This window comes from Pituophis catenifer, unplaced genomic scaffold (assembly GCF_029215685.1).
Source record: "Pituophis catenifer annectens isolate HBS135680 unplaced genomic scaffold, rPitCat1.0.hap2 SCAF_9, whole genome shotgun sequence".
In the NCBI taxonomy this organism is placed as follows: domain Eukaryota; kingdom Metazoa; phylum Chordata; class Lepidosauria; order Squamata; family Colubridae; genus Pituophis; species Pituophis catenifer.
Window position 1 is genome coordinate 30,506,599 of NW_027256889.1, and position 21,846 is coordinate 30,528,444.

Genomic DNA, 21,846 nt, shown 5'->3' on the forward strand with positions numbered 1-21,846 from the left:
GTTTTCTAGTGAATGAGTTAAAAAAAAAGGAATATTCTATTTAGGTGGGACGTCCCAATTGGTTTAATATTGAGATACCAAGGAGTAAGATACCAACTGAATACTGTCGAAAAAGCGGAAGAATTTTATCAAAAAATTTTAAAAATAAATTTAACATCTTTAGGCATAACACAGGACAAGCAAAAGGAGTTGGAAATAAAGGGAAAACATCAAATTACAGAGGCTGTGGTAGATAAACTGTCTTTGGACTCTTTGGATACCCCAGCTGGACTGTCTATAAATTTGAGAGCAGTGTCATCTGATTCTAATGTGATGAACTATCAACCTACAGACAAGTGCGCAAATCAATTAGTTGATATACAAGTGATGGATAAGACATATGAGATAATAAAACAAAACCAACAAGATCAATCTACAAAGCAGAATGACAACCGAACAGCTGATACACAACTTGTAGGAAGGAAATCTGGATGGAAATGCAACCCGCAAAAGAAAAAGAAAAGAAACAGATCTCGTAGAAATAGTAGTTTCTAAACCAAGCAACAGTGAAGCCAGGGATTTTAAAAAAAAATAAATGAATATGTGAAAAGATATTGGAGGCGAATTATTGTTTAATACTATCTTGAGGAAAGTGGCAGATCTCTGCAATGCCGTGATTTTGGGATGTGGAAAGAGTCTCACACTGTTGGATTTGAACTATCTATTTTGGATTTCTTTTACCGATAAATATATTATATCTATTTTGAGTTACAAGGCAAGAGAGTCATGCTGGGGCATGCAGAAGATCTGGCTGTTACCCACTAAGATGATGGGGATTTATAATCCTGATGAAAACCACAATTACAACTATATGGAATATAATTATAATGTCACTCGGGTGGTTGTTTTTATTTTTATATATACATGAGGATATTCACTATTGATGGGGGCAGAAGATGACTGAAGATTTTGAATACACTGTTGCATCAGGATGCTATGTTACCCTATTATGGATGATGGATTTAACAATCTAGTGGAAAGACATCAAAGAAGATACTAAATGAATTATAAATTTAAAGTTATTGTCTTTTCTTTTTTTTATAAAATGGAATGTATATATAGACATATGTATATCTTAGCAGAGTGGGCAGTGGATTATATTTAGAATTGTAGTGCATGGTAATCTTGCAGGAAACTGGGTTGAAATAGGTTAGTTTAGTGATTGATTAGTTTAAGAAAAAGGATTTTTAAGTTATATATATCGGGGAGTGGAAGAATCGGATAGAACTGAATAAATGTTAAATTTGGAGAAGGCTGCTTTGAAATGTTAAATTAATATATATAAAAGTAAAGGTTATGTTGTTGTAATAATAATATTATTTTATAAGTTTGGGGGAGGAGAAAAAGGGTAGATTGTGAAAAGCGGAGAAGAGCGGAGTTATAAGAATACTATGCTAAGGGTCAGTATTTTGAGGAGTGAGTAAGGGCATGGTAAAATATTATGTAATTAATTATGAATTAGTTTATTGTTGTGAAGAAGAAGTCACGGGGGGGATGGGTGGTGAGGGGGGGTTAGGGAAGAAGGGAGGAAAAGGGGGAAAAACTTGTATTCGAAAAACTTTTTCAATAAAAATAAATAAATAAATAAAGTGTTGTGCCCACTGGACTTGTTTGGGTGACAACTTCTGAGGGGTTTTTAGGGCTTCTAAGTTCTTATGGTCTGTCCGCACCTCAAAGGGGTGTTTCACCCCTTCGAGGAAGTGCCTCCAGGTTAATAGGGCCCAACGGACAGCAAAAGCCTCCTTCTCCCAAATCGCCCATCTCCATTTGGTCTCAGACAATTTACAGGAGGTGACGGCTCAGGGTTGTAAAGATCCATCAGCATTGGCTTGAAGTAGCACCGCCTTGACAGCTACATCACTTGCATCGGCCTGGACAACAAAAGGGGCTTCCATGTCAGGGTGTTTTAGGACAGGCTTGGTGGCAAACAGTCGCTTCAGTTTCTCAAAAGCAGCCTGACATTCCATGGTCCACTCGAGCGGCCTACTAGATTTTGGCTTGGCCTCCTTTGTTTTCAGGAGGTTGGTAATGGGTTATTCAATTTGTGCAAATGAGGGGATAAACTGTCGATAAAAGTTAGCAAACCCCAAGAAACTTTGTAGCTGCTTGCGGGTGCATGGGAGAGTGCCCACTCCAGGACTGGCCGGACTTTCTCTGGATCCATTTCTATTCCCTCATGTGATATGTGGTAGCCAAAATAGTCAATCTTACTCTGATGGAATTCACATTTTGACAATTTAGCGTACAATTCGGCCGCTCTGAGTTTTTTCAGAACTGACCACATCAGTTTCACGTGTTCGTTGATGGTCTCTCTGTAAATAAGAATTTCATCTAGGTAGACCAAACTCCCTTGTAAAGATGCTCATGTAATACCTCATTAATCAATTGCATGAACACTGTCGGGGCCCCTTGTAGCCCAAAAGGGAGCACCCTAAATTGAAAGCAATCCAAGGGGCAATTGAAGTCAGTTTTCCATTTGTCCCCTTCCTTAATTCAAACTCTGTAGTAAGCCTCTCTCAAATCCAGTTTAGTGAAAATCTTCCCCTTAGCCAGGTGAGCTAACATGTCTTCCATAAGGGACAGTGGGTAAACATTTTCTATGCAAATGGCATTGACATTTTTGTAATCCACACATAAGCGAAGAGAGCCATCTTTTTCTCCCGAAACAAAACCGGGGCGGCCACTCGTGGCCTCGCTGGTTGGATGAAGCCCCGTTTAAGTTTTTATCGATAAAGTTCCGCAGCGCCTCCAGCTTGCGAGGGGTCATGGAGTAGATCTTTGGTTTAGGGAGCTTCACCCCTGGGAGGATGTCTATGCCACAGTCAGTGGGCCGATGGGGTGTGAGCACATCTGACGCCTTCTCGCTGAAAGCCTCCCTAATCTCCCAATATTCTTTAGGGATTTTTTCCTTCCCAGCAATGTGTTTGCTCGCCACCACTGCCAACTCCTTTGCAGCTTTGCCTATGCAAAAATGTTTGCCCCCTTCTTTCCGCGGCTGGGTGGAATGGATGCGTAACCATCCCTTCCTCCAATTCACCTGGGGGTTCCATTTTTGTAGCCAGGGCAGTCCAAGCAAAAGGGGTCATTCCATACCAAGGACTACGATAAAACTCAAGATCTCTTGGTGGTCCCCCATCCACAACTCAACAGATTCAGTCACAAAGTGGGCTGCCCTCCCCCAACTACTGATCCATCCAACTGGCAGAATGCGATGGACACTTTCATTGTTTTTAGTCTGAGTCCCCTTTTGTCCACCATCTCTGGGTGATGACACACCTAATACATCCAGAGTCTAAGAGGGCTAGCATCCTCCCCTGGGGACTGAATGATGGCACCCTTAGTTCTACTGGGATGGTCATGGGGGCCCCACACTGATTTACCCCAAGGGTCATCATCAGTTTTGGTTTCGCTATCTTCTGTGGTGGTCGGAGCTACCAAATCCCCCAGGCCTGGGGAAGCGAACTCAATGACGTTCACCCCCTTCAGGGCCATCACACAATTCTTTGCTGGAGGCTTGTCGGCTTTCTTCCCACCAGCAGGGGTCGGCTTGGTGCAGCCTGGTGCCCCTCCTTCCCACATCGGAAGCACGCTCTGCACTTTGGCTTTGAGGTTGACCCCCCCCTTTGGACACTCTGGGGCCTTCTTTCTGTGGGGCAAGGGAAGGCTTGTTCCAAACTTGGGCCCCACGGTAGCAATCTCTGGCCATGTCAATTTCCACGTCAGCTGCCATCACATACCAGCATTGCAGGTCTAGAGGGCCATTCTTATAACATTCCATCAGGGCCTCCTGGGACCTCCTGAGTGGCCTCATGTGGCGCACCAGCTCGCAAAATTCCTGGGTGTATTCAGCCACCAATCCCTGCCCCTGATTTATAGACTTCATCCTGATTCTGGCCTTCCACTCAGCTAGGGGGTTCTCAAAGCGCACTCGGAGGGCCACCATAAACTGGTCATAATTCCTCAGCAGGGGAGAATTCTTATCATGGAGGCCCACCCACCAATCAGCAGCCATTCCCTCCAGGGCCATAGTGATGCATCTCACACAGGTGGCTTCCAATCGGAAATCCTCTCAATACTCCTCCACGTGATTCCACACTTGGGTTAGGAAGAATCCCAAAGCCTTGGGATCTCCCCCGTATTTTACTGTAAGCAGAGGAACCTTTGGAATTTGACGCTTCCGGGTCCCTGCCCCCCACACCGAGGGTCTTGGCTGCAGCCGCAGCTTGAGCTCCAGCAGCCTGCTCTCTCTCTGGCTGAGCTCTAGGAATCTCTTCTATGCCCACTGAAGCCTCTGCTTCCCCTCCTGGGTCTTTCAGTCTCCCCCCCACCCCCCACCCTGGTCCCGGCAATGCACACCGTTCGCAGGCTTTATGACTTTCAAAAGCTTCTTTCAAGAGCTGTATGGCTTGAGTCAGCAGCAGGAGGTCTTATTTGTCATCTTCCTGCCAAGCTGCCTCTCCACACTGGCATCTAGTAACTGTCACCCCCTGGGGGGATTTCCTCTGGAGGTTCCATCCTTCTTATGCCCAGCGACCACTTAGCTCTGGCTGGCTTTTCTTCAAGTTGTAATTCTGAAACTTCCCCACCACACCTGGACTGGGGAGGGGTGGATCCAGTGGCTCCCATGTCTTCTTGGACACTGTCTTGGTCAGACATTCTTGGCTCAGCCTTCATGGTGGAGTATTCTCTGGGATGGCTGGTAAAGCAGACTTTGCTTAATGTCAGGTGTGCCTCCGTTCAAAACTCAAGAAAGAAAAACCCCAACTCCATGTTTGTAGAGAAAGGTACTTTTACTGAGTATGAACTGAATGCAGTGAAAAAAAAAGCAAAGTCTGAGGCAATAGGCGTGAAAATTACATATTGAAAGCATCCCCAAATCCCACCCCCCAAGGACCCAAGTTGAGTGTCCAATCGACATCTTCCCACGGTGTCATGTAGGGTACTTCTTCAGACGGCCCCATCTATCTGGTATGCCGGAACAGTTGACCTTGACAGCTATGAGCTCTTTCTGCAGCTGCTATGAAGACAGTGAGATTTTTCCTCCCTTTTTCGAGACATCTCCACCAGTTCAATTCCCCCCCTCCCAAATATCTGCAATACCTCCCCCCTCCCGTTACAATGGCAGCCAAAAGCAAGCAAGCATCATAGAGGCTGACACCCCGGGACCTATTTTCTTTTAGGCTTGAAAATAAGCATTTGGGCTAGTTTTCGGGGAGGTCTTGTTTTTTGAGGTGCAGAAGGCAGCAAGCGTAGTCACTTCACAGCTGCTCGGGCCCTTAACCATGGCCCGTGAATCAGCTCAGCCAGCAAGGGCTAGGAGTTCTATCTCTCTGGGTACCTGGATATGTTTCCAGTCTACTCTTGCTAGCCCCAGCCCTGCCCACAGTGCCAGGCAACCTTGCAGCTGAGGGTCCCCCTCTTCATCAGCTCATCTTGTGGCTCTGAAGCAGGTGGTGATCACGGTTTGCACTCTGCCAATCCTGGAGCTCAGGTGTTGCTCAGGCTGTTGCTATGATGAGGCAGAAAGCCATGCAGCCTGTTGGAATCAGCTTCCCCCAGCTACCCGGTAGCTGCTGCTTGAGAAAAGGACGATTGTGGGAAGTGCATGCTTATGGTAGAAGTAAAGCACAGCCTGTCCGTTTCAAGCAATCAAATGTCTGTGTATGTTTGTGTGTGTGTGAGAGAGAAGACACAGACATTTGATGAGAAACAGAGCGAAGGGCAACCGGGTAAGGGGACTGACCCTCCCCTGCCTCCAACTCAGCGCCTGCTGGGGGCAGCACCCCGAGGCCCGGCCTCTACATGGGCGACCCTCACCCGGCCAACACAGGAAATGGCCTCCCTCACAGTGCCTTCTCTCATGCTTGAAGCCAGCTGGGCTCGACCTCCCTCCCGAGTCCCAGTCTCCACCTCGGCATTTTATGCACACTCAGCCGGCCTGGCTAGTCCCCAAATCCCTACTGACCAATTGCAGGTCAGGTGACACAGAGATCAGCACTGGGCCTGTCGACCTGGTACTTGTGGGGGGGGGACCAGCACCGGAGCTCCGAGCAGCAGCCAGTGTGGGTTCTGTGTGCAGGACAGACTCAGTAGGGATGACAAGAAACAATGGATGGAAACTAATCAAGGAAAGAAGCAACTTAGAACCAAGGAGAAATTCCTGACGGTGAGAGCAATTAACCAGTGGAATGGCTTGCTTTCAGAAGTTGTGGGTGCTCCATCACTGGAAGTTTTTAGGAAGAGACTGGACAGCCACTTGTCTGAAATGGTATAGGGTGTTCTGCTTGAGCAGGGGGCTGGATTAGAAGAGCTCCAAGGTCCCTTCCAGCTCTGTTATTCTAAATTTCTTGGATGAGAAGCAAAACATTTTCAAACCAAAAATCAAGAAAGTCAAGTTGCCCTTTGGAAAATGTACCTTTGGGACAACCATGGCCTGGATGATTGACAATCTCCATACACACCTCATTCCTTCTCAGATATTCTTTGTACATCATCAGAAGAAAAGCTGCTTTGCTCATTAATGTCTGGGAGGGTCAAGGTAGCAGACATTCCCTGCTATAGGATGTCAAAGCCAAAGGAAAGAATCGATAAGCCTCATTCCTGGCCTCTCCCATCCTAGAAGAGGCTTGGAGCTGTTTGAACCTTCTCTGGAGTGAGCCTGGACATTGGCAGGTTAAAGCCCACTTCCAAGAGTGCTCAGGCTGACCTGATGCCCCTTGCTGACAGCCCTTATTGCCCCTCCAGAGAAGATGGCCTGAGGCGCTAATCATAAATTTTCTTTGGGGGGGGGTAGCTTTATTTTTCTGATGCTTTTTATATTGATACCTGCTCTTTAGTAAAATGTGCTTTTGTTACAGGACTACAACTTAAGGTTTAAAAAACTACTATTATTCATAACTTGTATATCCTTTTGGCTTGATGGCCTTTTGGCTTTCCATTTATCAATTCCATGTAAGTGCGTGGTTGGGAGAGAATCTTTCAAAATGATGAAGTCCCAGTTTGAAATACTTGGGGGGGGAGGGGGGAGGTTGATTGTCACCTATTTTGATATCATTCTGAACCTACCAAGGCTCAACAAATACTATGATATGAAAGGAAATATCCACTGTCCTGTTGTAATGCAATCCTACTATGCTAGATTTTTATTTTTTCTGGACAAGATATTCTGTGGCTATCTCTCCTCCTAAAATTCAAATACTTAAAATAAAGGAATCATTCAGTGAAAACCAAATCACACATAGGCTAAGTAGCTGTCTGGTTTTGTCATTTTGGGAAGAGTTATAGACCCCATTTCTATACAGAGACCCCAGACTCAGCACAGGGTGTTCCTTTTGGGGATGGGCTTCATCTTTAAAGTGTGCCAGTAATAGGGTGGCCAGATGCAACAGAAAATGAGATTCCCATACTTGCACCAGTTGTACAGAATTGGAAAATTCATTTGTTCCAAAGAGCCTTTTTATATCTGTGCATCTAAATACGGTGAGGAGGAAAACCCTCAACCCCTCCCACTCAGTTTAAAGTGTTTATACCCCCCCCAAGGCATCCCTCATGAGAGTCAACACTTCAAGGGCAGCCCAAGGTACAAGGCCAGCTGTTTGGGGCTGCTAGGCCAGGAGAGGTGGACCTTTGCCAACAAGGGTGAGCAGGACACTGCAAAGTGGGAGATGGGCCTGGCCTAATATTCCCCTCCTCTTCACAAGGGTCTTGAGGCTTTGATCAGGCAGTAGGACCCAGGCCTTGCATCTCTTCAGAGGTCCAGGCCATGCACACTGAAGAGTTTCAATAATGTCAGGCTTGTTCCCAGGCGGGATTGTACAGACTGCAGTTGAAGGGAACTCCCAATCTATGAATTTTGGAATAATGGAAAGGTAAAGATTTCCCCAGTCATGTCCAGCTCTAGGGGACGATGCTCATCTCTGTTTCTTAGCCAGGTAGCCAGTGCTGTCCGAAGACACTTCCTTGGTCATGTAGCCAACATGATTATATGCCGAGGTGCATAGAAAGCTGTTACTTTCCCACTGAAATGGTACCTATTTATCTACTCGCATCTGCATGTTTTCAAACTGCTAGGTTGGCAGGACCTGGGGCAGGAATAGGATATCACCCCATCATGCAGTACTTGGGTCTCTACAACAACAACAACAACAACAACAACAACAACAACAACAACAGGTTAACATTTGGAACATAGAACAGAAAGATTGCTGCAGGCTGTGAAAAAGGAGAACATTCCAAAAACAACAGAAACAAAGGCAGAATATAAGGAAAAACAGTTGGATGACAGGTTAAATGGAAGGAAAACCAAAGCTCTGCATGGACAGCACTTGAAAAACATTGAAAGAAAATGTGATAACAACTTGTCATGGGCATGGCTTAAGACAGGAACCATCAAGAAAGAAATGGAAGGTTTAATACTTGCTGCTCAAGAAAAAGCACTACAAACTAATGCCATGAAAGTGAAGATACAAAAATCCACTGACAATCCAAACTGCGGACTTTGCAACAACAAAGTTGAAACTGTTTCACACTTAATATGTGAGTGCAGCAAAATCGCGCAAACTGATTACAAAGCTAGACATGATCAAGTTGCTAAATTAGTCCACTGGTCATTATGTAAAAAATACAACATACCAGTATCCAAAAAGTCATGGGAGCACAAAGTGGAAAAAGTTATTGAAAATAAGACAGTGAAGATATTGTGGGACTTTTGAATACAGATGGATCGTCATTTGGAACAACATACATTTTAAGAAGATACTTGGTTGATACCTAGCATGCTCGCAGCAACCCATATCAACCCGTATCAGAGCCAGTCAATGATGTTTGTGATACATTTTTAAATGTTCAGTTGACTGACTTTCTTGTTTAATAAATAAAAGTTACTACTACTACTACTACTACTACTACTAATAATAATAATAATAATGATAATAATAATAACTCAAAGAAAAGACGAACCAACCTGTTCATGGCTTGGATAGACTATAAGAAAGCATTTGATTCAGTTCCCCATAGCTGGATCGAGAAATGCCTGGAAATCTTAGGCATCAGCAGCAACATACAAAAATTCATGGTATCTTCAATGAACCTTTGGAAAACGAAACTTATGGCTAATGAAGAAGAACTGGGTGAAGTTGAAATTAAACAAGGCATTTTATAGGGCGATTCCCTTTCACCCCTACTTTTTATACTCTCAATGCTACCAATGACAATCATTTTGAAGAAGATGAACTGTGGATACGAACTTGCAAAGAAAGGACTGAAAATCTCGCACTTGATGTACATGGATGATTTGAAGCTGTTTGGTAAAACAAAAGCTGAACTGAATTTATTAATTGAAAACACAAAAGAATTCAGCCAAGACATCGGTATGCAGTTTGGAATTGACAAATGTGCAACAATAGCAACCAAAGCAGGCAAGATCATAGAAGAAGATGGAATAGAACTAGAGAATGAAGAAATGATAAAGGCAGTAAAATCAGAAGAAGGCTACAAGTACTTGGGGATTTTAGAAGCCTCTGACTTAATGCATAATAAAGTCAAGAAATTAACTTCAGCCAAGTACATTCGGTGAATTCATAAGATATTAATGTCCAAATTGAGTGAAGGAAACATCATAAAAGCCATAAATACCTGGGCTATACCTGTGATTAGATACTCTGCAGGAATAATTGACTGGACCCAGATGGAGTTAAACAATTTGGACAGAAAAACAAGGAAGCTTATGACAATGAATCATGCCTTGGACCCTAAAAGTGATGTTGACCGATTATATTTACCAAGAGCAGAGGGTGGTCGAGAACTCCTACAAGTAAAGCAGACTGTGGAAGAAGAAAAATGCAGCTTGAATGATTACATCCAGAAAATTGAAGAACCAATGATTAAGGAAGTAAATAAAGGAGGCCTTTTAAAGACAACTAAAGCAAAAGCAGAATATAAGAAAGAAGTAATTGAGCAGCGAGCTGAAAATTGGAAACACAAAGCTCTGCATGGCCAATACTTGAAAAGTATTGAAGGCAAAGCTGACTAGAAACTAACTTGGAACTGGTTAAGATCAGGAGTACTGAAAAAAGAAACAGAAAGCTTTATTTTGGCAGCTCAAGAACAAGCCCTAGCCAAAAAATGCATGAAGGCAAAAATTCAACATGTTACCACCAACAGCAAATGCCGCCTCTGCAATGAGAAAGATGAGACAGTCGACCACCTGATCAGTGGGTGCAGCAAAATTTCACAAACAGACTACCTACAACGCCATGACCATGTTGCTAAGATCATTCACTGGAAATTGTGCCAGAAGTTTGGATTTGAGTAGAGCAAAAACCACTGGGAACGTCAGGTTGAGAAAGTTTTAGAGAATGAGAAACTCAAGATCTTGTGGGACTTTAGGATTCAGACTGACAGGCACTTGGTCCACAACACACCTGACATAACAATAGTTGAAAAGAAAAAAGTATGGTTCATTGACATTGCAATACCTGGTGATGCACGGATTGAAGATAAGCAGCAAGAAAAAAATCACAAAGTACCGGGGCTTGCAAATTGAAGTTGAGCGACTGTGGAAAAAGAAATTGTGTGTTGTCCCAATTGTAATTGGAGCCCTTGGAGCAATACCCAAAGGGCTACCCTGCTATTTAGAAATTCTAAATTTGCCGGACTTGAACATTTTGACTCTACAAAAAACCACCTTACTCGGAACAGCTTACATCCTCCAACGATACCTTAACAGTTCCTAGGTCCTTGGTTAGGACTCGAGCTGCTGAGCTATTAACCAGCCTCAAAGCTTGTGAATCTCACTAAAGATTAAATAATAATAATAATAATAATAATAATAATAATAATAATAATACTTATAATAATAATATTGGAATAATAGTTATCACAAACCGGATTTGAGGTAGCCAGTAATGTGAAATGGTTACAGAACAGAACAAAACAAAACAATCAATTTTAGACAGCAACAATCTGAAGTATTTCCAAATTATGTGAAGGAATGGTTCCTTTTATTCTATAATTTAATTTAATTTAATTTAATTAATTCAATTTATATGCCGCCCCTCTCCGAAGACTCAGGGCGGTTCACAATACATTTTAAAAAATCAATATATATATATATATATATATATATATATATATATAGGTCTTTGGTTATTCGGGTCTTCTCCCACGTAAAATTGGAAGTGTCTTGGCGACGTTTCGACGAAGTCTCATTCGTCATCTTCAGGCTGGTGTTCTCGGCTTCGTGCTTCCAGGAGCAATGTGAGATCGCAGCTGTCTCTTCCTTTTAACTGCTAGTGGAGGTGTGAGCTGATTGGGTGGGAACTTGGCTGTGTTCTGATTGGGTGGAGGTGTGTTCTGATTGGTTAGGGGCTTGGCTGTGCTCTGATTGGCTGGGGTTGTGTTCTGTTTGGGTGGGGGCTTGGTTGTGCTCAGCTTAGTCTGAGTTGCAGGGGGATTTGAGCTGGTGAGCTGCGTTGTTGTTGTTTGGCTTCGTGTTTGTGGCCGTGCGAGCTCTTCATGGTGGGTGTCAGTCTGCTTCATGTATGGATTGGAGGGGTTTAAAGTGGCTAATGATGCGGCTGCGGTCTGGCTTCTGGTCCTTGGTCGTGGCTCATTATCAGTGTGGGTTTGAGTCTGCTTTCTGCGTGGATGTGTGGTGGTGACATCAGGTGTGGCACTCGTGAGTGTGGGTCTGGTGTCATTCGTCGTGTTAGGGACTCGTTTGTCAATAAGGGCGGGTTTCCAAATGGCTGGTAGGCGGGAGGTATCGTCTCGTTTGTTCATGCTGTGTGGGCGTTTTTCTATCTCAATGGCTTCTCTGATTATTCTGTTGTTAAAGTGTTCAGTTTTGGCGATAGTTCTGGTCTTTTTAAAGTCAATATCATGTCCTGTGGCTTTAAGGTGTTGGACCAGGGAAGAAGTTGGTTCCTCTTTTCTGACTGAGTTCTTGTGTTCTTCTATGCGTGCACTTATTCGTCTGTTGGTTTGTCCGATGTATGTGGTGGGGCAGGCGGTGCATGGGATTTCATATACTCCTTGATTTTCTAACTCAATTTTGTCTTTGGGGTTCCTTAGGATGGTGGATATTTTTCGGTTTGTGCAGAATGCTGTCTTGATGTTATGTTTGTGGAGGATTTTGCTTATTCTGTCTGTGGTGCCTTTTATGTATGGGAGGAGGGCCTTGCCGTTTTCTTGTTCTCTGTCTTGGATTTTAGTGGGGGTTTCTTTTTGGATTAGGTTGGTGATCTTATTTCTTTGGAATCCATTGGATGTGAGTACGTTAGTGAGGGTGTGTAGTTCGGTTTTTAGGTGTTGTTCGTCAGCTAAGCGTTTTGTTCTGGAAATGAGTGTCTTGGCTACAGAGTTGATCTGGGCAGGGTGGTGGTGTGAGAGTGCGTGCAGATAGCGGTTTGTGTGTGTTTTCTTCTGGTATATAGTGTGTCCTAGGGAGCCATTGGATTTTCTGTAGACTAAGACATCCAGGAAGGGAAGTTGGTTGTTCACTTCTGTTTCCATGGTGAACTGTATTTTGGGGTGTAGGCTGTTGAGCTGTGTGAGGAAGTTGTCCAGTTTTTCTTTCCCATGTGGCCAGATTATGAAGGTGTCGTCCACATATCTGAGCCAGAGTTTGGGTTTGTGATCGGATTTTTCTAGAGCTTGGGTTTCAAAGTATTCCATATAGAGGTTGGCAATGACAGGTGAGAGGGGTGATCCCATGGGTGCTCCTTCTGTTTGTTTGTATTTCTGTCCATTATAGATGAAGTATGTGTTGGATAGGCAGTGGTTGGTCAGATCTAAGATGTGCTTGGGGGGGTTATATTTGTTTTGGATAACTGTCAAGGCTTCTTTGATTGGTACTTGGGTGAAGAGGGATATGACATCAAAGCTCACGAGTAGGTCACTGGGCTGTAAGTTTTGTTGCTTTATGATGTCTATGAACTGGAATGAGTTTTTTACGTATGAGGTGATGGATTCTGCATAGGGCTGTAGTTGTTTGGCGAGAAATTTGGCTAGGTTTTGTAGAGGTGAGCCTATGGAGCTGACTATGGGTCTAAGTGGGGTTCCTTCTTTGTGTATCTTGGGGAGACCATAAAGCTTAGGGCATCTGGATGATTTCTCTCTGGGTATGATTCTTTGCTGAATCTCTTCGCTGATGGGGGAGGCTTTTATTTTGGATCTGGTGGTTTTTTCCAGGTAGGTGGTGGGGTCTGTGTTTAGGGGTTTGTATATGGAGTCTTGGAGTAGGTTGGTTAATTTGGTTTGGTAGTCAGATGTGTTCATAACCACCGTGGCATTGCCCTTGTCTGCTGGTAGGATTATTATGCTGGTGTCTTCTTTCAGGTTAAGTAGTGCTGTCTGTTCCTCTTTGGGTAAGTTACTTTTGGGTGGCTTGCTGGTGCAGAGAATATTGGTGATTTCGAGTCTGATTCTGTTTGCATCGTCGGGGTTGATTTTGGTCAGGCTGGTTTCAACTCCGCATATAATGGTTTCAGTGGGGATGCTTTTGGGAGCGACTGCAAAGTTGAATCCTTTGGAAAGGACATTGGTTTCGGCTTTGGTGAGGATCCTATCTGAGATGTTATGCACTGTTTGTTTCATGGGTGGCTGTGAGGGTGGAGGGGATTCTTTCTGGCGTTCTTGTAGTCTTCGGAGTTTGTTGGTGTGTGTGTCTGTCTTGAGGGTGGTCTGTGTTTCGGCTCTCCAGACGGCAAGTTGTTTGGATTTGTCCCAAAGTGCGGGGTGGATCTTGTTGCTGAGTTTGAGGTGAAGTGTGAGGAGATCTTTGTTGATTCGGTCTAGGAGGAATCTTTTTCTGTGGAGTTCATTTCTGATTAGGGCTAGTTCTGTTCTTTTCAGAATGCGTTTGGTGGCTGCAGAGTTGAAGTGGAATTTCAGTTGGAAGCCTGTGGGGATTAAATTTTGATCTCGGCAGTTGCGTAGGAATGCAAGGTCACATAAAATGGAAGCTCTTTGGACTTCGAGTTTTTCATAGGTCCTGGTCAGATGGTGGATTTCCTCCCCGTAGAGGTGGGATATTTGTTTTTTCAGGTTTTCGCGGGTGTTTGTATGTAGGTCTTTGGTTATTCGGGTCTTCTCCCACGTAAAATTGGAAGTGTCTTGGCGACGTTTCGACGAAGTCTCATTCGTCATCTTCAGGCTGGTGTTCTCGGCTTCGTGCTTCCAGGAGCAATGTGAGATCGCAGCTGTCTCTTCCTTTTAACTGCTAGTGGAGGTGTGAGCTGATTGGGTGGGAACTTGGCTGTGTTCTGATTGGGTGGAGGTGTGTTCTGATTGGTTAGGGGCTTGGCTGTGCTCTGATTGGCTGGGGTTGTGTTCTGTTTGGGTGGGGGCTTGGTTGTGCTCAGCTTAGTCTGAGTTGCAGGGGGATTTGAGCTGGTGAGCTGCGTTGTTGTTGTTTGGCTTCGTGTTTGTGGCCGTGCGAGCTCTTCATGGTGGGTGTCAGTCTGCTTCATGTATGGATTGGAGGGGTTTAAAGTGGCTAATGATGCGGCTGCGGTCTGGCTTCTGGTCCTTGGTCGTGGCTCATTATCAGTGTGGGTTTGAGTCTGCTTTCTGCGTGGATGTGTGGTGGTGACATCAGGTGTGGCACTCGTGAGTGTGGGTCTGGTGTCATTCGTCGTGTTAGGGACTCGTTTGTCAATAAGGGCGGGTTTCCAAATGGCTGGTAGGCGGGAGGTATCGTCTCGTTTGTTCATGCTGTGTGGGCGTTTTTCTATCTCAATGGCTTCTCTGATTATTCTGTTGTTAAAGTGTTCAGTTTTGGCGATAGTTCTGGTCTTTTTAAAGTCAATATCATGTCCTGTGGCTTTAAGGTGTTGGACCAGGGAAGAAGTTGGTTCCTCTTTTCTGACTGAGTTCTTGTGTTCTTCTATGCGTGCACTTATTCGTCTGTTGGTTTGTCCGATGTATGTGGTGGGGCAGGCGGTGCATGGGATTTCATATACTCCTTGATTTTCTAACTCAATTTTGTCTTTGGGGTTCCTTAGGATGGTGGATATTTTTCGGTTTGTGCAGAATGCTGTCTTGATGTTATGTTTGTGGAGGATTTTGCTTATTCTGTCTGTGGTGCCTTTTATGTATGGGAGGAGGGCCTTGCCGTTTTCTTGTTCTCTGTCTTGGATTTTAGTGGGGGTTTCTTTTTGGATTAGGTTGGTGATCTTATTTCTTTGGAATCCATTGGATGTGAGTACGTTAGTGAGGGTGTGTAGTTCGGTTTTTAGGTGTTGTTCGTCAGCTAAGCGTTTTGTTCTGGAAATGAGTGTCTTGGCTACAGAGTTGATCTGGGCAGGGTGGTGGTGTGAGAGTGCGTGCAGATAGCGGTTTGTGTGTGTTTTCTTCTGGTATATAGTGTGTCCTAGGGAGCCATTGGATTTTCTGTAGACTAAGACATCCAGGAAGGGAAGTTGGTTGTTCACTTCTGTTTCCATGGTGAACTGTATTTTGGGGTGTAGGCTGTTGAGCTGTGTGAGGAAGTTGTCCAGTTTTTCTTTCCCATGTGGCCAGATTATGAAGGTGTCGTCCACATATCTGAGCCAGAGTTTGGGTTTGTGATCGGATTTTTCTAGAGCTTGGGTTTCAAAGTATTCCATATAGAGGTTGGCAATGACAGGTGAGAGGGGTGATCCCATGGGTGCTCCTTCTGTTTGTTTGTATTTCTGTCCATTATAGATGAAGTATGTGTTGGATAGGCAGTGGTTGGTCAGATCTAAGATGTGCTTGGGGGGGTTATATTTGTTTTGGATAACTGTCAAGGCTTCTTTGATTGGTACTTGGGTGAAGAGGGATATGACATCAAAGCTCACGAGTAGGTCACTGGGCTGTAAGTTTTGTTGCTTTATGATGTCTATGAACTGGAATGAGTTTTTTACGTATGAGGTGATGGATTCTGCATAGGGCTGTAGTTGTTTGGCGAGAAATTTGGCTAGGTTTTGTAGAGGTGAGCCTATGGAGCTGACTATGGGTCTAAGTGGGGTTCCTTCTTTGTGTATCTTGGGGAGACCATAAAGCTTAGGGCATCTGGATGATTTCTCTCTGGGTATGATTCTTTGCTGAATCTCTTCGCTGATGGGGGAGGCTTTTATTTTGGATCTGGTGGTTTTTTCCAGGTAGGTGGTGGGGTCTGTGTTTAGGGGTTTGTATATGCCCTAAGCTTTATGGTCTCCCCAAGATACACAAAGAAGGAACCCCACTTAGACCCATAGTCAGCTCCATAGGCTCACCTCTACAAAACCTAGCCAAATTTCTCGCCAAACAACTACAGCCCTATGCAGAATCCATCACCTCATACGTAAAAAACTCATTCCAGTTCATAGACATCATAAAGCAACAAAACTTACAGCCCAGTGACCTACTCGTGAGCTTTGATGTCATATCCCTCTTCACCCAAGTACCAATCAAAGAAGCCTTGACAGTTATCCAAAACAAATATAACCCCCCCAAGCACATCTTAGATCTGACCAACCACTGCCTATCCAACACATACTTCATCTATAATGGACAGAAATACAAACAAACAGAAGGAGCACCCATGGGATCACCCCTCTCACCTGTCATTGCCAACCTCTATATGGAATACTTTGAAACCCAAGCTCTAGAAAAATCCGATCACAAACCCAAACTCTGGCTCAGATATGTGGACGACACCTTCATAATCTGGCCACATGGGAAAGAAAAACTGGACAACTTCCTCACACAGCTCAACAGCCTACACCCCAAAATACAGTTCACCATGGAAACAGAAGTGAACAACCAACTTCCCTTCCTGGATGTCTTAGTCTACAGAAAATCCAATGGCTCCCTAGGACACACTATATACCAGAAGAAAACACACACAAACCGCTATCTGCACGCACTCTCACACCACCACCCTGCCCAGATCAACTCTGTAGCCAAGACACTCATTTCCAGAACAAAACGCTTAGCTGACGAACAACACCTAAAAACCGAACTACACACCCTCACTAACGTACTCACATCCAATGGATTCCAAAGAAATAAGATCACCAACCTAATCCAAAAAGAAACCCCCACTAAAATCCAAGACAGAGAACAAGAAAACGGCAAGGCCCTCCTCCCATACATAAAAGGCACCACAGACAGAATAAGCAAAATCCTCCACAAACATAACATCAAGACAGCATTCTGCACAAACCGAAAAATATCCACCATCCTAAGGAACCCCAAAGACAAAATTGAGTTAGAAAATCAAGGAGTATATGAAATCCCATGCACCGCCTGCCCCACCACATACATCGGACAAACCAACAGACGAATAAGTGCACGCATAGAAGAACACAAGAACTCAGTCAGAAAAGAGGAACCAACTTCTTCCCTGGTCCAACACCTTAAAGCCACAGGACATGATATTGACTTTAAAAAGACCAGAACTATCGCCAAAACTGAACACTTTAACAACAGAATAATCAGAGAAGCCATTGAGATAGAAAAACGCCCACACAGCATGAACAAACGAGACGATACCTCCCGCCTACCAGCCATTTGGAAACCCGCCCTTATTGACAAACGAGTCCCTAACACGACGAATGACACCAGACCCACACTCACGAGTGCCACACCTGATGTCACCACCACACATCCACGCAGAAAGCAGACTCAAACCCACACTGATAATGAGCCACGACCAAGGACCAGAAGCCAGACCGCAGCCGCATCATTAGCCACTTTAAACCCCTCCAATCCATACATGAAGCAGACTGACACCCACCATGAAGAGCTCGCACGGCCACAAACACGAAGCCAAACAACAACAACGCAGCTCACCAGCTCAAATCCCCCTGCAACTCAGACTAAGCTGAGCACAACCAAGCCCCCACCCAAACAGAACACAACCCCAGCCAATCAGAGCACAGCCAAGCCCCTAACCAATCAGAACACACCTCCACCCAATCAGAACACAGCCAAGTTCCCACCCAATCAGCTCACACCTCCACTAGCAGTTAAAAGGAAGAGACAGCTGCGATCTCACATTGCTCCTGGAAGCACGAAGCCGAGAACACCAGCCTGAAGATGACGAATGAGACTTCGTCGAAACGTCGCCAAGACACTTCCAATTTTACGTGGGAGAAGACCCGAATAACCAAAGACCTACATACAAACACCCGCGAAAACCTGAAAAAACAAATATATATATATATATATATAAAGAATTTTAATTTTATTCATTAGTCTTCAAATATTAGATTCAGTTCTGGGGCCCAAGAAAAGGGATTCAGAAAAACTGGATCAGGTCCAGAGAGGATGACCAGTATGCTGGAATCTGAGAACTATGCTAAAAATCAGGATTTATATAATCCTGAAGAGATTAGTCAGGGTTTTCTTGAAATATGCCAAAGGATGCCAACCAAAAAAAAGATCAAAATTGGCTTTCTTCAGTTTTAAAATCCCTGACTTGAACTAATGGATTCAAGTTACAGAAATGCAGATTCTTACTGAATGTTACCATTACATTTCCTAAGGATTTAACTATGAAATCAGTTTCTCAAGGAAATGGAGTAAGACTTGTCTTAAGCCTTAGAATCTGCATTTTTAAAAATACCTGCACTTAGTGCAAATGATGCTGCATTTTTACTATGATCTAGGCTTGCTGAGAAGACCCACAGGCATAATTATTTCCTTGGGGCAAGAGCTTTCATTGTTGCAACCAAATCTGACACTTTCTCAGCCTGACAGCATTTTTCTAGGACTTCTTACTGGAGAATTCTTCAAAAGTGCTCTTTAATGGAAGATTATAATATACAATAGATTTGAGCAGGGTTGGGCAACTATGACCCCTTCACGACCTATGGACCTCAACTACCAGAATTCCTGAGCCAGCAGGTGGGCATATTTGGGCTACAAAATGCTGAGCTAAAGAGACAAATTAACAAATTAACATCTTGAGTGAGGGCTAATCCCATTCTGCCTTTGTCCCGACCTTGCTGCATGGAATTTTTGCCTATGAATACAGCTATCTATGTCTTTATCTCTTAAGCGCTGACATCTTCTGTGGGCTATTTAGGAAGGTGGGGACTGCTTTCTCCATCTAAGAAAACATGTTTCTCCATTTCTCATTTAGGGAAATATATTCTTCCTTTTTAATATTTCTCAAAATATTTCATTCTTCTAGGAGAGGGGTAGGTGCTAACTTTCTACAATTGGTGCCATATTATCATGAGAGCAAACTATAACAAATTGGAAGGAGGATCCACTTTTTATCAGTGAGCAATCATGTGCCTTGGCCACGCCGAAGCAATGCAAGAGACTCCTGTCCCAAAGGTGCTTTTTCAAGAGGCAAAGGGACTTTCTGGAAACCAAGAAAGTCCAGTTGCCTCTTGAAAAAAGCACCTTTGAGACAACCATGACCTGAATGACTGAAGAATCCCCATAGACAAGAGACTCCTCTGCTCAGTGAATTGACAAAGCACAGTTTCCCACCCAGGAGAAACAATCATTAGATCCATTTGCACCACCGGAAGATACCAGCTGGTCTCACTCACCTCACAAGATATCCTTAGGTAATCATCCAGATTTAAGGAAAGATCACATGCTCCAAGAAAGGCAGTAAAAAAATCAGACAGAATGCCAAGTTTGCATCCTGCCTCTCAGCCATTTCTTCTATGGCTATGCCAACTGTTCTGTAAATAGCTGTTCCAGCCGTGTTGGAAGTATACTCCAAAAAGCTTAAAACAACCCTTTAACAATCTTTAAGAAAGTCTAGCCCCAGGAATAAAAGTACCACAAAAAACTTTGGGGGTGGGGGGACAGGACGACGACGACTCAGGAGAAGTTCAGTCTACAGACAGAAAGACTGGACATAAGGCTTACAATGTAACAAGCTTAACCCAGAGGCAGTTTCTGAAAACACTTAAAGCAGCAAAGCAATTAAGATAAGAATTAGGCTAGAAAGACAGGCATAGCAGAATGTTTCCTTCCTGCCTCCTTTGCATGATTAGCCCTGTAAAGTGGGAAAAGATTTCTTCCAAAAACTGGTTCTCCGAACTGCTCAGAAAATTAACATCCTGTTCAGGAGAACCGGTGCGAATAGGTAGAAGCCCACCTCTGGTTGCATCATGTAACTAGGATCTATTGACTTACAACCACAACTGAGCTGAAATTTTTTGTTGCCAAGTAAGACAGTTGTCAAGGGAGTTTTGCCCCATTTTATGACCTTTCTCGCCACAGTTGTTGAATCATTGCAGCTAATTAGTAGTAGTAACGTGGTTGTTAAGTGATTCTGGCTTTCCCATTAACTTTGCTTGACAGAAAGTCACAAAAGGGAATCTCCATCATAAATATGAGTAAGTTGCCAAGCCTCTGAATTTTGATCACAAGACCTTAGGATGCTGAAATGGCCATGGGAAAAATGGTTACAAATCACTTTTTGCAGTGCCATTGTACCTTCGAATGGTCACTAAACAAACTGTTGTAAGTTGAAGACTGCCTGTATAATGGCCAATGTGCTTTTATTATTTATTGTTATTAATATTGTGTGATTTGTTGGAGTCAGCTGGATGATTTGGCATTTTTGTCTATCTATTGAATCTTTCCCAAGGACCTGGGATATTAGTCTTGTAGTTTAATATATAATTTTTTAAATTATTGTTTTACTTTTTATTGCTTTTTTATTATTGTAAGCTGCCTAGAGCAGCCCCATGGCAAGATAGACAGCAAATAAATTTAACAAGTAAATAATTTAACAATAAATGGACAGGGTTGGAGATGTGAAGAGGTTCAGCTGGAATGTTTTGCTTAAACAGAATTTATCGAGGCCCCAAGAAATGACCATAATTGTTATATATGCATTTAATATAGAATTAATTGATTTTGTTCTATCCATTAGTTTCTTTTTATTGCTTTGGTTTTTTAATATTGGTAGATACTTAAAGGAAGTTATAAATGAAGAGTAGGAGGCATCAGATCAACATGCGGGCTATAGGGGTTTTAATAAGGGGGCTTTGTATAATTTTTTATTTAGGCTTTTAAGGGGATTGGGGAGGGCTATGATATCCAGCAGGTTGCTGGGGGGGCTCCTTCGGACCAATGGCAGTCCAGGCCATGGATGGGTAGTGTTGTGATTCCAACCCCCGAGGCCGACTTATCGGAGGGAGAAGGCTCCGAACATGAAGGAGAGGAGTTGGCCAGGCCTCCCTCTCCAGGACCCTCCTCTCTGGCAATGCCTCAGGTGTCTCCCGAAGGAGAAGAGATTGGCCAGGAGCCAGGGATCTCCTCGCAGTCGGACAGTGATGGAGATAAGTCTTGGCTGGACCCACGCCAGCATCGGAGAGACAGGTGCACGCAGGAGAAAAGGAGGCGTGCCAGAGATTAAGCCGAGTCACTGGACCACACCCCACAGGGGATAAAAGGGGGTGAGGTGGCCATTCAGACTCTGTGACGGACAAAACTAACTACTAGCGAGTCACATTGTATCTTCGAAACAACGTTATCTGCCTTGGATTTAATACGGACTGGACTTGACAATTCTTGAACTGTGTGTATCTTGTTTGGGTTTATCTGTCGGAGGAACCCCTCCCTCTATGAGTAAAGTTCTTGGCAAGCAGCTACTGGGTTGCTGCCAATTCTCTTATCAAAAGAATTTGTTGTTTGCCAGTTTTATTTAACCCCTGGCTATCTGTTTGTGTGCGTGTGTGAGACGGGGACAGAACAGGTAGTGGTGGGGTTGGAATGGGGCTGGGGTCCCCGGGCACCCCGGGGGAGAGAGTGGGAGCACTGATCCCGGTTGCGATTGGGAATGGAGGAAGATGGATGAACCGGGAGCCGTATCGAAATCTG